The following is an 11,941-nucleotide window of genomic DNA, read 5'->3' on the forward strand; positions in this document are numbered from 1 at the left end:
GATTTTTTTTTTCTCACAGTCCTCCTATCCTTATCACTATAAAAATTGAGCCAGTTTCTGGCTGTGTCATGCTCAGAGTCAGGTTGAAGCCCCAGCTGAGGGCTTGGGGGAGTGGGTGGACGCGGGGCAGGGAGCTGGAAGAACACTCAGTAGACAGCAGGTAGATGAAACGTGGCTTTGTTCAGCAGCAGCGTTCACAGCTTTCTCACACTAGCTCTCTCACACGGTCTGCCCTGTCTCGGTTGCTTAGTCCAGCAGCTCCCACACACAGAGCTGCACAGCCGGCTCTCCCTTGCCTTCAGGGTCAGCAGCTTAACTCTTTCTCTGTCTGGGCACAAGTGAGCTGAGCTGTGTCCTGGCTCTTCCTGGCTCTACAAAGACGGACAGCTCTGGTTCTCTCTCTCTTTCTCTGGGTGCCAGCACACCTGTATAGTGTCAGCAGGGCAATTATACCTTTTACAGACAATACCGACTTAGAGCAAAGGGATGGCCTTCCCACATTGAGGCTACATGGCTGTGATATATGCCTGCACTTTAAACTCCCTGAGTCACACATCCTACCTTGGCCTATCCTTGAACAAAGCACAGCTATGTTCCTTACAGGCTATTACTAACAAGTCAAAAAACATGCCAGGCATGATGGCTCATGCTTATAATCCCAGCACTTTGGGAGGCCAAGGTGGGTGGATCACCTGAGGTCTGGAGTTTGAGACCAGCCTGACCAACATGGAGAAACCCCGTCTCTACTAAAAACACAAAAAAATTAGCTGGGCGTGGTGACACATGCCTGTAATTCCAGCTACTCAGGAAGCTGAAGCAAGAGAATTGCTTGAACCCGGGAGGCAGAGGTTGCAGTGAGCTGAGATCACACCACTGCATTTCAGCCTGGGCAACAGAGCAAGACTCTGTCTCCAAAAGAAAAAAAAAAAAAAAAGTAAAAAAATAACAGATGCTGGTGAGGTTGCAGAGAAAAAGGAACACTTAGACACAACTGGTGGGAATGTAAATTAGTTCAGCCATTATAGAAGACAGAGTGACGATTCTTCAGAGACCTAAAAACAGAAATACCATCCAACCCAGTAATCCCATTACCAGGAATCTACCCAAAGGAATCTAAATCATTCTATCATAAAGACATGTGCATGTGTATGTTCACTGCAGCACTATTCACAATAGAAAAGACATGGAATCAACCTAAATGTCCATCAATGGTAGATTGGATAAAGAAAATGTGGTATGTATACATCATGGAATACTATGCAGCCAAAAAAAGAACAAGATCATGCCCTGTGCAGGAACATGGATGGAGCTGGAGGCCTTTATCCTTAGCAAACTAACACAGGAACAGAAAACCAAATACTACACATTCTCACTTATAAGAGCGAGCTAAACGATGAGAACACATGAACGTATACAGGGGAACAATAGATACCGGGGCCTATTGGAGGGTGGAGGGTGGGAGGAGGGAGAGGATCCCAAAAATAACTAATGGGTACTAGGCTTAACAACTGGGTGACAAAATAGCCTGCACAACAAATCCCCTGACACAAGCGTACTTCTGAACTTAAAATAAAAAATTTTTATTTTAAAATTTGAGCCAGTTTCAGAATGGATAGGAGAAATGAGCCTGAACATAAAGCCTGTCTCCAATTCAGAAGGGGATCCAATAAGCTCCTCTTCTCCTTCTCTAGCCATCCTGTGGCCTATGGCTCTTCCATAAGCTTTGGAGTGTTCATGATGGATCCAAGAAATCTTGGCGTCAAGGATATCATTTGGATCTATACATTTTCTCCCTAATGGTCAAGCCCTAGTGTGAGAGAAAAACACCCAAATCACATAAATCCTACACACAAAATAGAAGAAAATTGAAGACATTATTTTAAGTTAAAATAGAATGCAAATGATAACCTGTTCCCTATCTGGTGAGACAAAATACACAACACTGGAAAACTGTAAAAGTACAACCAGGGAAGAAAATCTCTGCTCTGTAATTTGGGTGAACATAGCTCATCCTATATCCATGAATTGCCATCCTTTTAAAAGCACTCCAAATCAATATGCTCTCCCCTTGGAGATTATTCAGATGAGCAGAATAGTTGTAAAATGCTTCTTTGGCTAATATGAATGATGACAAGAGAAGGTTATAGTATCATTAGGGCACCAGTCTCAACAGAACATAACAAATACCTCATAATTACTGCAAGCAGTGAAGTGCCATCTTCTCTATTCTGATCAGAGATTGTATTTTTGTTCTTGTTAAAAATTTGTATCACAGCAGGAGTGTGGATAGATTCCTAAAAAGCAATTTTAGCAATCTGGAAAAACTATTATGGTTAAAGTCTGCACTGACATAACTAAGAACACAGTTTTCATCTCCACATGGGCCAATAAAATAAAAAGTTGACTTCACATTTATAGACTGGGTCCCCAACTGGGAGCAGGCTTTTAAGCATTGTGCGGCACAGGACATAAAATGCCTGGGCTGCGGAATGTTTATGGTTCATACTGCCTGTCATAATTACTGGAAAAAGCAACACAAAGAGCTTGGGCTTACACTTGAAGGACAGCGCATTATTAATATGGTGAGAAAGCTCTAGATCTGGGTTTAAGCTTTTGCGGCTCACCAGCTGTGTGACCTTGAACCTCTGAACTATGGCTTTGCCATGAGGAAGACAGACATCATCATAGCTTTTCAGCTAGGCATGGTAATCCCAGCACTTTGGGAGGCCGAGGTGGGTGGATCACAAGGTCAAGGGATGGAGATCATCCCGGCCAACATGGTGAAACCCGTCTCTACTAAAAATACAAAAGTTAGCTGGGCGTGGTGGCATGCACCTGTAGTCCCAGCTACTCAGGAGGCTGAGGTAGGGGAGTCTCTTGAACCTGGGAGGTGGAGGTTGCAGTGAGCCGAGACTGTGTCACTGCACTCCAGCCTGGTAAGAAACCGAGACTCTGTCTCAAAATAATAATAATAGCTTTTCTTCCGTTATCACAAGGTAATTGTGGGAAATACACAAAAGAATGAATGAGAAATCTTGTTGTAATGGTAAAGTGCTTAGACAAGCAGAAGATACTATTAATATTTACAGCTTAAATGCTGAGATTTTAAAAAATAGCTGCTGTTGTATGTTTGCTGTGTGGTCCCCCTGGGGTAGCTTGAAAAAATATGGGCTGCATTTCTGTTAGGATGGCATTTAGACCTCCACTTCATCAAAGTCAGGAAGAAACTTTCATAAATTCTTCTTCCTTACTGAAATAGAAATCCCCTATGTCTCCAGTGGCACGTTATCATCAAAAAATACTGTTATGATCAATAGTCATGAAGCAAAGTTGATGGCCACTTCATAATCATCCTTCCACGTAAGTTACATTAAAAACAGCATTGCAAGTAGCACCTGCAAGACAAGGCTGCCTTCTAGAGAAGTTATTTTTAGTTGAGACGGCGCATGCCAGTGCCTCCTGATGAGCTGTAAAATACCCACCAAAAACAGGGGCGAGGCCAGGCATGGTGGCTTATCCCTGTAATCCCAGCACTTTGGGAGCCCGAGGCAGGTGGATCACCTGAGGTCAGGAGTTTGACACCAGCCTGGTCAACATAGTGAAACCCGTCTCTACTAAAAATACAAAAAATAATCAGGCGTGGTGGTGGGTGCCTGTAGTCCCAGCTACTCTGGAGGCTGAGGCAGGAGAATTGCTTGAACCAGGAGGCGAAGCTTGCATTGGGTTGAGATCATGCCACTGCATGCCAGCCTGGGTGACAGAGTGAGACTCCATCTCAAAAAACAAACAAACAAACAAAAAACACCAAAGCAAAGAAAAGCAAATAAAAAACAGGGGCAAGCATTGCTTTGCTTTCTGTTTTACATCCATCCCTGAGTTGTAAATATTAAAATCACAAACACAGATATGCTCTTACTTTTCTTTTATCTCCTTCCATTAAATTAAGCTTTCGTTTGAAAGCCGCACAAGAGCTCAGATATTGCCTCTAAGAAATTAAGCGAGGTGCAGAGAGAAGCCCTTCAGTTAGAGTAACCTGGGAGGGTGAGGGGGGCGGGAGCTTCTTGAATCTATAAATATTGGCACGGCTGAAATCCTCAACAATTTAAAATACTGAGGAGAAAATGCCATATATAGTGAGAAATAAAGGATAGAAAACACTTCGACCAGGGACTAACAACAGCAAAAGGAGAGAAATCTCAGTCAACTGGGACAATTAGTTCAAAATCAGGCTGGGTTGGTGCTAAGCCACAAACACTAGCCTTGCAAAGCTTTTAAATCTTTGCAGGGCTTCTGGGTACCAAGCTGGAGGATCAGCCTCCAGGCCATGAGACGTTCTGCCCTGGGGAGGAGAATCAGATAAGTGAGGCCAAGTAGAAAGACAACTTTCCACTCCTCTAAGGATTCATGCCAAACATATTCTCCCTGGTCCTTTAAACAGAAAAATCTCTAGTTTCTTGAGATAAAATGTATGGTCACTGCATAAATTGCTGATATGAGGAAAAGAACAGGAGTAGTCTTTTTGCTAAGGGAGTCTGTCCTTCTTCAGGGAAAACTTCTATTTTGATTCATTTCTCATGAGAGGAGAGAGGGGTGCTCACCTATTTTTTTTTTTTTTTTTTTTGTATAGATTCTGTGCTCATTCATTCTCTGATAGCTGTTGTTGAGCAAGCTCTGAATGAAGAGACCACCTAAACAATAACTTGTTTGTGTAAGCAACAAGGCTGGTTATTCACTTGGGTGCAAGTGGGCTGAGTTGGAAAAGAGAATCAGCAGAGGACGGTGGGATAGGAGCTGGTTTGGGATAGGCAGTGGAAAGTTACAGTTCAGGGCAGTTTTTTCAAGTGGGGTGGGGGGTTGTCATAGGGTCCAATGTCACAAGGTTGGCTTATCAATTGAGGCAGGAACAATGGCAGAATGTCACAAGGTCAGTTAATCAGGCGCTGCAGGAACTAGCTGCTATTCTTTTATGGTTTCCCTGTTACCTCAGACTTTCTGGGTCCAGGAGGCCAACTGGAGGTGTACATGCCGATCACAGGGGTCACCATGGCTTAACTATGGTGTGGCCCATGGTGCAGTCAGTTCAAAGGACTTTACAGCTTTCACTCAAACATGGACTTAGCCCCTGGAGCCTGGGGAAACATAAAGAAAGAGAATCTCAGTCTATTTTATTTATTTATTTTGTTTTTTGCTTTTACTTTTATTTATTTTTCTGTATTTTCTTTTTTTTTAAATTGTGTGCTTTTATTTTTTGAGAGGGGGTCTTGCTCTGTCACCCAGGTGGAGTGCAGTGGCACGATCTTGTCTCACTGTATCCTCCCCCTCCCAGGCTCAAGTGAACCTCCCCCTCAGCCTCCTGAGTAGCTGGGACTACAGGTACATGCCACCACACTTGGCTATTATTTTGTGTTTTTGGTAGAGACTGGGTTATGCCATTGTTGCCCAGACTGGTCTCAGACTCTTGAGGTCAAGCGATCCGCCTGCCTTGGCCTCTCAGAATGTTGGGGTTACAGGCGTGAGCCACTGCACCAGGCCTGAGAATCTCAACAAATTTTAAATAAGATTCTTTTACTTGGGGTGGGTATTAAAAATATTAATTGAGAAGAATGTATGTATATACAAATGTAAATGTGTATGTAGGAAAATACATATATGAGTTGCATGCAAATGTCTGCTGACACCAAACGCCCTTCAGAAACCAGAAAACTATCCCATGAATGAAAAAGAGGCGGGAACCAGTGTTGGTTTGGGCTAGATTTTGCCTTAGAAAGTCAAGAAGGGACTAAATTAGATTCTGCACAAACCAGGCCTATTTAAAATGCTCAAATATTTGGAGTCCAAAATAATTCAGACTGGGCCTACAGAAACAAGCGAAATTGAAGCAGATTTATTGAAACATTCTTTTTCTCTCTATGAAGGGAAAATACATCTCAGGACCCTCAATTCACTCAACCAAGGGAAAAGTCAAGCTGGGAACTGTGTCATGCAAACCTGCCTTCTATCTGATTCCTAAGTAAGATAGCTGCAAAGATAAAAGAGCTACCTATCTCCGCAGGCTGGGCATGGTGGCTCACACCTGTAATCCCTAGCACTTTGAGAGAGTAAAGCAGGCAACCACCTGAGGTCGGGAGTTCGAGACCAGCCTGACCAACATGGAGAAGCCCCATCTTTACTAACAATACAAAGAAATTAGCTGAGCATGGTGCATACCTGTAATCCCAGCTACTCAGGAGGCTGAGACAGGAGAATCACTTGAACCCGTGAGGCGGAGGTTGCGGTGAGCCGAGATTGCCATCGCACCCCAACCTGGGAGACAAGAGGGAAACTCCGTCTCAAAAAAAAAAAAAACCTACATACCTCCCTCACAATTTCACAATTTGCCCACAAGGAAATTCCTGTGGGTCTCAAGATCTTTACCCTAAAACAGTTCTGTTGAATTTCACCCTGGCAATGGAAACTGACAGCTTACCTTCACTTCCCCAGACAGAAAGTCATCCCTCTGCTCACCTGAGACAAATGCCTATCTGATGGCTGCCTCTGCCCTAGTGTTTACCTAAAAATGCAGATTCACTGAGCTAGACTAAACTGTGTTTTCAGTGAAAGGCTGATCAAGGACTCAAAAGAATGTAACCTTTTGTCTCTTTCATCTAGCCTGTGTGACCTGGAAACCACTACCCCATTCTTCTAATTGTCCCTCCTTTCTGGACTGAACCGAACCGATGTACATGTTACACGTACACATGCTGATTGACGTCTCATGTCTCCCATCTCCCTAAAATGTGTGGAAGCATGCTGTACCCCAGCCACCATGGGCACCTGTTGCCAGGACCTCCTGAGGCTGTGCCATGGGCATGTCCTTCACTTTTCTAAATAAACTTCCTAAGTTGATCAAGACCTGTCTCCAATCCCAGATAGTTTGGGTTCACATCTCTAAGGCTCAGCTGTGATTTTTCTTGTGAACTGGGCTTCATTTATTAAACACAGATTCGTTAACTGTTTACTAAGCACCAGGCCCTGTACTCACTGCTGGAGTTCAATAGTCAAGAAGATATCATGGCTGTTGTCCCCAGGAAGTTGTAATCTCTCCAAGGAGGTAAATAGTATGTAAATAAATTCATAATAATGATTTAAGCATAGTTAAGAAAGTAGTTCATTTTGGATGGGCGCGGTGGCTCATGCCTGTAATCCCAGCACTTTGGGAGGCCAAGGCAGGCGGATCACGTGATCAGGAGATGGGGACCATCCAGACTAACATGGTGAAACTCTGTCTGCACTAAAAAATACAAAAAATTAGCTGGCCGTGGTGGCATGTGCCTGTAGTCCCAGTTGCTCGGGAGGCTGAGGCAGGAGAATCACTTGAAACCAGAACAGAGGCTGCAGTCAGCTGAGATCACGCCACTGCACTCCAGCCTGGGCAACAGAGCAAGACAGAGATTCCACTTCAAAAAAAAAAAAAAAAAAAAAAAAGAAAGAAAGAAAATAAATAAATAAATAATTTTATTTTGATTAATCACCTCTTTAAATGCCCTAGCTTCTAATATAGTCACATTTTCAGGTACTGGAGGAGGTAAGGGCTTCAGTATATGAATTTTGGGGGAACACAGTTCAACCCATAACACCTCCTGATCCTGGTACATAGTTTTGGTCCTGAGAGGTGATGAATGGGATTCAGAGAATCCATAGACTGCTGGTTTAGGGGTGAGGGGCACCTCCCACCTGCTCCCAGAGCTCAGTGGTGAAACGGACCAGGCTTCATAGGAACTTTTAACGTTCTGCATTTCCTTCCCATTGTTTCCTAATATTCAACAGAAATAGATCTGAGTTTTAATCCTGTTCCGACAGAGAGAGATAAACATGGCATGCTGCAAGAATTCATAAGAGAAAGATATTACTTGTGTTTGGTGGGTCACAGAAGCTCTGCCTAAGAGGTGAGATGGTTGATGGGCCTTGGAGAATGTGCAGCAGGTGGATGTGAAGAAATTAGAGCATCAGAGGCAAGACAAAAGCGTGGATGCAGGAGCATGTCTTGTGTATGGAGGTTATTCCTTGTGAATCTGTTGTATTTGAGGCATTTGGTATGTTATCGCTTTGAATTTCCCCAGAACCTGTGTGAGCTAAGCTAAACAGGAATTTACACAGTTTATTCTTTTCAACAACAAAGATACAAAAGCTGAGAGACGTTGAAAAGCCATTGAGTGACAGTGAACCTGTCTGACTTCAGCGTTCTTCCCACACATAGGCACTTGTGTTTTCTTTTTTTTTTTTGAGACGGAGTCCCGCCAGGCTAGAGTGCAGTGGTGTGATCTTGGCTCACTGCAACGTCTGCTTCCCAGGTTCAAGCAATTCTCTTCCTCAGCCTCCCGAGTAGCTGGGATTACAGGCACCCGCCATCACACATGCCTAATTTTTGTATTTTTAGTAGAGATGGGTTTCACCATCTTGGCCAGGCTGGTCTTGAACTACTGGCCTCGTGATTCACCAACCTTGGCCTCCCAAAGTCCTGGGATTACAGGTGTGAGCTACTGCACCCAATGAAGGTCCTCTATTTTTAAGGCTCACATAATTAGTTTGGGGTTACCTGATAACCCATGATAACCTCCCCATTTTAAGGTCTACACCTTAAATTATATCTGCAAAATCTTGTTTGCCCAGGAAGGTAACATATCCACATGCTTCAGAATTAGGGTATAGACATCTTTGGGGCCTTTCTGCCCATGACAGCGCTAGTGAGAGGGCAGCATCCCTAGAGACTTGAATTCCAAGGACCAGGCAGAGGAAGCGTGAGGAAGATCCTTTAGAGATGTTTTGGCAGCTGGATAGCCTATCAACAAATGAAAAGGTGTTTAACTGGAGCTTTAAGAGAAATTCATCTTAAAAATACACGAAAGCCTGTACATGAAGGTCACAGCAGCTTTATTTGTAACAGCCGAAAGCTGGAAGTGACTCAGATCTCCGAAAATGGGGGAACAGTTAAATATAGCACATCCACACCATGGAATGCTGCTCAGCCGTAAAATGAAAGAACTCTTGATATATGGGTCTCAAGGGAATTGTTTTGAGTGAGAAAAGCAAATTCTAAAAAGTTGCATACTATACGGTTTCATTTAGACAATGTTCTTTAGATAAAAGACATTATAAACACGGATCCTAGATGAGTGGCTCTCAGGAGTTAGGGATGGGAGGGGAAGGTGGAGGAGAGGATGGATGGGAGATAGGTGACATAGTTGGACATAGCAACATTAGGAATCCTGGGGCTGATGGAAATGTTCTGTATCTTGTCTACCAGCTTACACAGGTGATAACAATTGTGCAGAACTAAAGACACGCACGAATGAGAATAAATGAAATGGGGAAGTGGAAATGTGATCAGTGGATTGTACCTATATCACTGTCCTGAATGGGATATTGGACTATAGTTTTGCGGGATCTGGCCAGTGGGGAAGACTGGGCAGAAGGCTCAAGGCATCTCTCTGTATTGTTCCTAAATGCATGTGAGTCTACAGTTATCTCAAAAAGTTTAATTAAAAAAATGATACAACAGGCTGGGCGTGGTGGCTGAAGCCTGTAATTCCAGCATTTTGGGAGGCTGAGGAGGGCAGATCACTTGAGGTCAGGAGTTTGAGAACAGCCTGGCTAACATTGTAAAACCCTGTCTCTACTAAAAACACAAAAATTAGTCAGGCATGGTAGCATGTGCCTGTAATCCCAGCCACTCGGGAGGCTGAGGCAGGAGAATTGCTTGAATCCAGGAGGTGAGGGTTGCAGTGAGCTGAGATTGTACCACTGCACTCCAGCCTGGATGACAGAGTGGGACAGTCTCCAGGCACATGCTACCAAAAATATATATATATATATATACACACACATATATGTAACAAAATGCATTTCATACCCACCAGGTTGACAAAAATTTTACAGTTGGATAATAAGTGTGGGCAAGGATGTGAACCAACAAGAACTTTCATCTGCTGCTGGTGGGAAACATCTTTGAAAACCATTTGCAAAGTCTGCAGCAGTACAAAGGTCTACATTGTTCCCCATTTGTTGGGTGCTAATTCTTCTCTCTTCTGCTGCCATGTGAAGAAGGACGTGTTTGCTTCCCCTTCTGCCATGATTGTAAGTTTCCTGAGGCGTCCCCAGCCCTGCAGAACTGTGAGTCAATTAAACCTCTTTCCTTTATCAATTACCTAGTTTCAGGCAGTTTTGTTTGTTTGTTTGTTTGTTTGTTTTTTGAGACAGAGTTTTGCTCTTGTTACCCAGGCTGGAGTGCAATGGAGCGATCTCAGCTCACAGCAACCTCCACCTCCTGAGTTCAAGCAATTCTCCTGCTTCAGCCTCCCCAGTATCTGGGACTATAAGCACATGCCACCATGCCCAGCTAAATTTTTTTGTATTTTTAGCACAGACAAGGTTTCACCATGCTGACCAGGATGGTCTCGATCTCTTGACCTTGTAATCCACCTGCCTCAGCCTCCCAAAGTGCTGGGAACACAGGTGTGAGCCACAGCGCCCGGCGTCAGGCAGTTCTTTATAGCAGTGTGAGAATGGACTAATATAGTTTTAAACAGTCATTTTTGGAAAATGCTCAATCTTTTGGATGGCCTTTTTCTTCTTCCTCTCTGGGTGGAGGAGCCTGGGAGTGCAACATGGTAGCCGCAGGGGAAAAGGGCTCTCCTCTAGACCCTTGGGCTGTCCTCTGGAGCTTCCTGGCATCCATGGGGGAGCTGCTGCTCTGGGCTGGCCCCAGGGCCTTTCACCACTGTCCATGAGGTCAACATGAGAACTTCTTTCTGGTTGGTTCTTGGCTACAACAAGCCCTGGTGGGTTTCCCAGCTAATGCCACCCCACAGGACCCTAGGAGTTCTAGAAACTGCTCTGAGTTTAGCTACATTTCTGTCAAATCTCTGAGGCCTCTTCAGGAGGGATGTGCTTTTCTCTGGCCGTGACAGCTCCCAGGCCAGGCCTGCTGCTCTCTGTGCGGTGACCTTCGTCCCCATTCTGGGGCGAGAAAGAACTTTCCTTCATGTCATACAGGAGCTGAGGGCAGCTTGGGCCAGGTCCCCGAAGCTCTCTGTGCCTAACCACGTGCTCCTGCCCCTTTCCCTTGGCTGCAGCGGAAGCTGTCCCCAACAAGTTGACAAGAATTGCGTGCTGGATTCTGGACAGAAAATAGTAAGTATTAACCAGGGCGCTCTTCCTTTTTGCCAAAAATCATGTGGTGCTAGATCCTGACCATTTGCATCCCTATTATTTCTATAGATAGAATCTCTGACATTAGAATCATAAGGCTTTAGCTTAAGAATCACTTAAGAGGCAGGAGAATTGCCTGAACCCAGGAGGCGGAGGTTGCGGTGAGCCGAGATCGCGCCATTGCACTTCAGCCTGGGTAACAAGAGCGAAACTCCATCTCAAAAAAAAAAAAAAAAAGATACTTTTCAGACCCTGAATTCCGGCAACAACTTTGACAACTCCTGCAGAGAAACAGGATCCGCATAAGGACACAGCTTCATCATCTCCCTGTCCCACTACTTCACCCTGCATTCTTCAACCAATCAATGATCTCCACACTTCAGCCCACTCCCAAACCCCCAAAAGCCCTAGCCCCAAACTGCTTGGGGAGATGAACGTGAGGTTTCCTGCCATCTCCTTCAGTGACCCTGAGATTACACCTCTTTCTCTGCTGCAACCTGGGGTCTCAGAGTATTGACTTACTGAGTGCATCAGGCAATGAACCTATTGATCTACAGTTGCCCGTGTGGTCTGGAGCCTGTTTGCACAGGAGACTCCCTCACATGGAGCCCTCTGTTTCTGGCTTTCTTCTTCCTTTTTATGTGATGCTGTCCGCTTTCTGGATTCATGCCTGAAACGGAGCTGTCTCCCCAAATGTGTCCGACCCTTATCTCCTGACGTGGTGCCTCAAAATATGGCACCTTGGAAATTGAAA

The 11,941-nt window shown here is 44.5% G+C and overlaps 1 long non-coding RNA gene across 1 annotated transcript; it reads right to left on the bottom strand.

Annotated features, from left to right (window-relative positions):
* Nucleotides 1-223: 223 nt before the first annotated feature.
* Nucleotides 224-10,002, bottom strand: LOC116565168. The gene is made up of 3 exons (XR_004275288.1): nucleotides 9,993-10,002; nucleotides 7,615-7,625; nucleotides 224-361 (listed from the first exon to the last, which is right to left on the bottom strand). It is a non-coding gene; the product is annotated as an uncharacterized LOC116565168 (long non-coding RNA).
* Nucleotides 10,003-11,941: the final 1,939 nt, after the last annotated feature.

The sequence above is a fragment of the Sapajus apella genome, unplaced genomic scaffold (genome assembly GCF_009761245.1).
Source record: "Sapajus apella isolate SASKATOON/1434 unplaced genomic scaffold, GSC_monkey_1.0 scaffold39, whole genome shotgun sequence".
Lineage (NCBI taxonomy): Eukaryota > Metazoa > Chordata > Mammalia > Primates > Cebidae > Sapajus > Sapajus apella.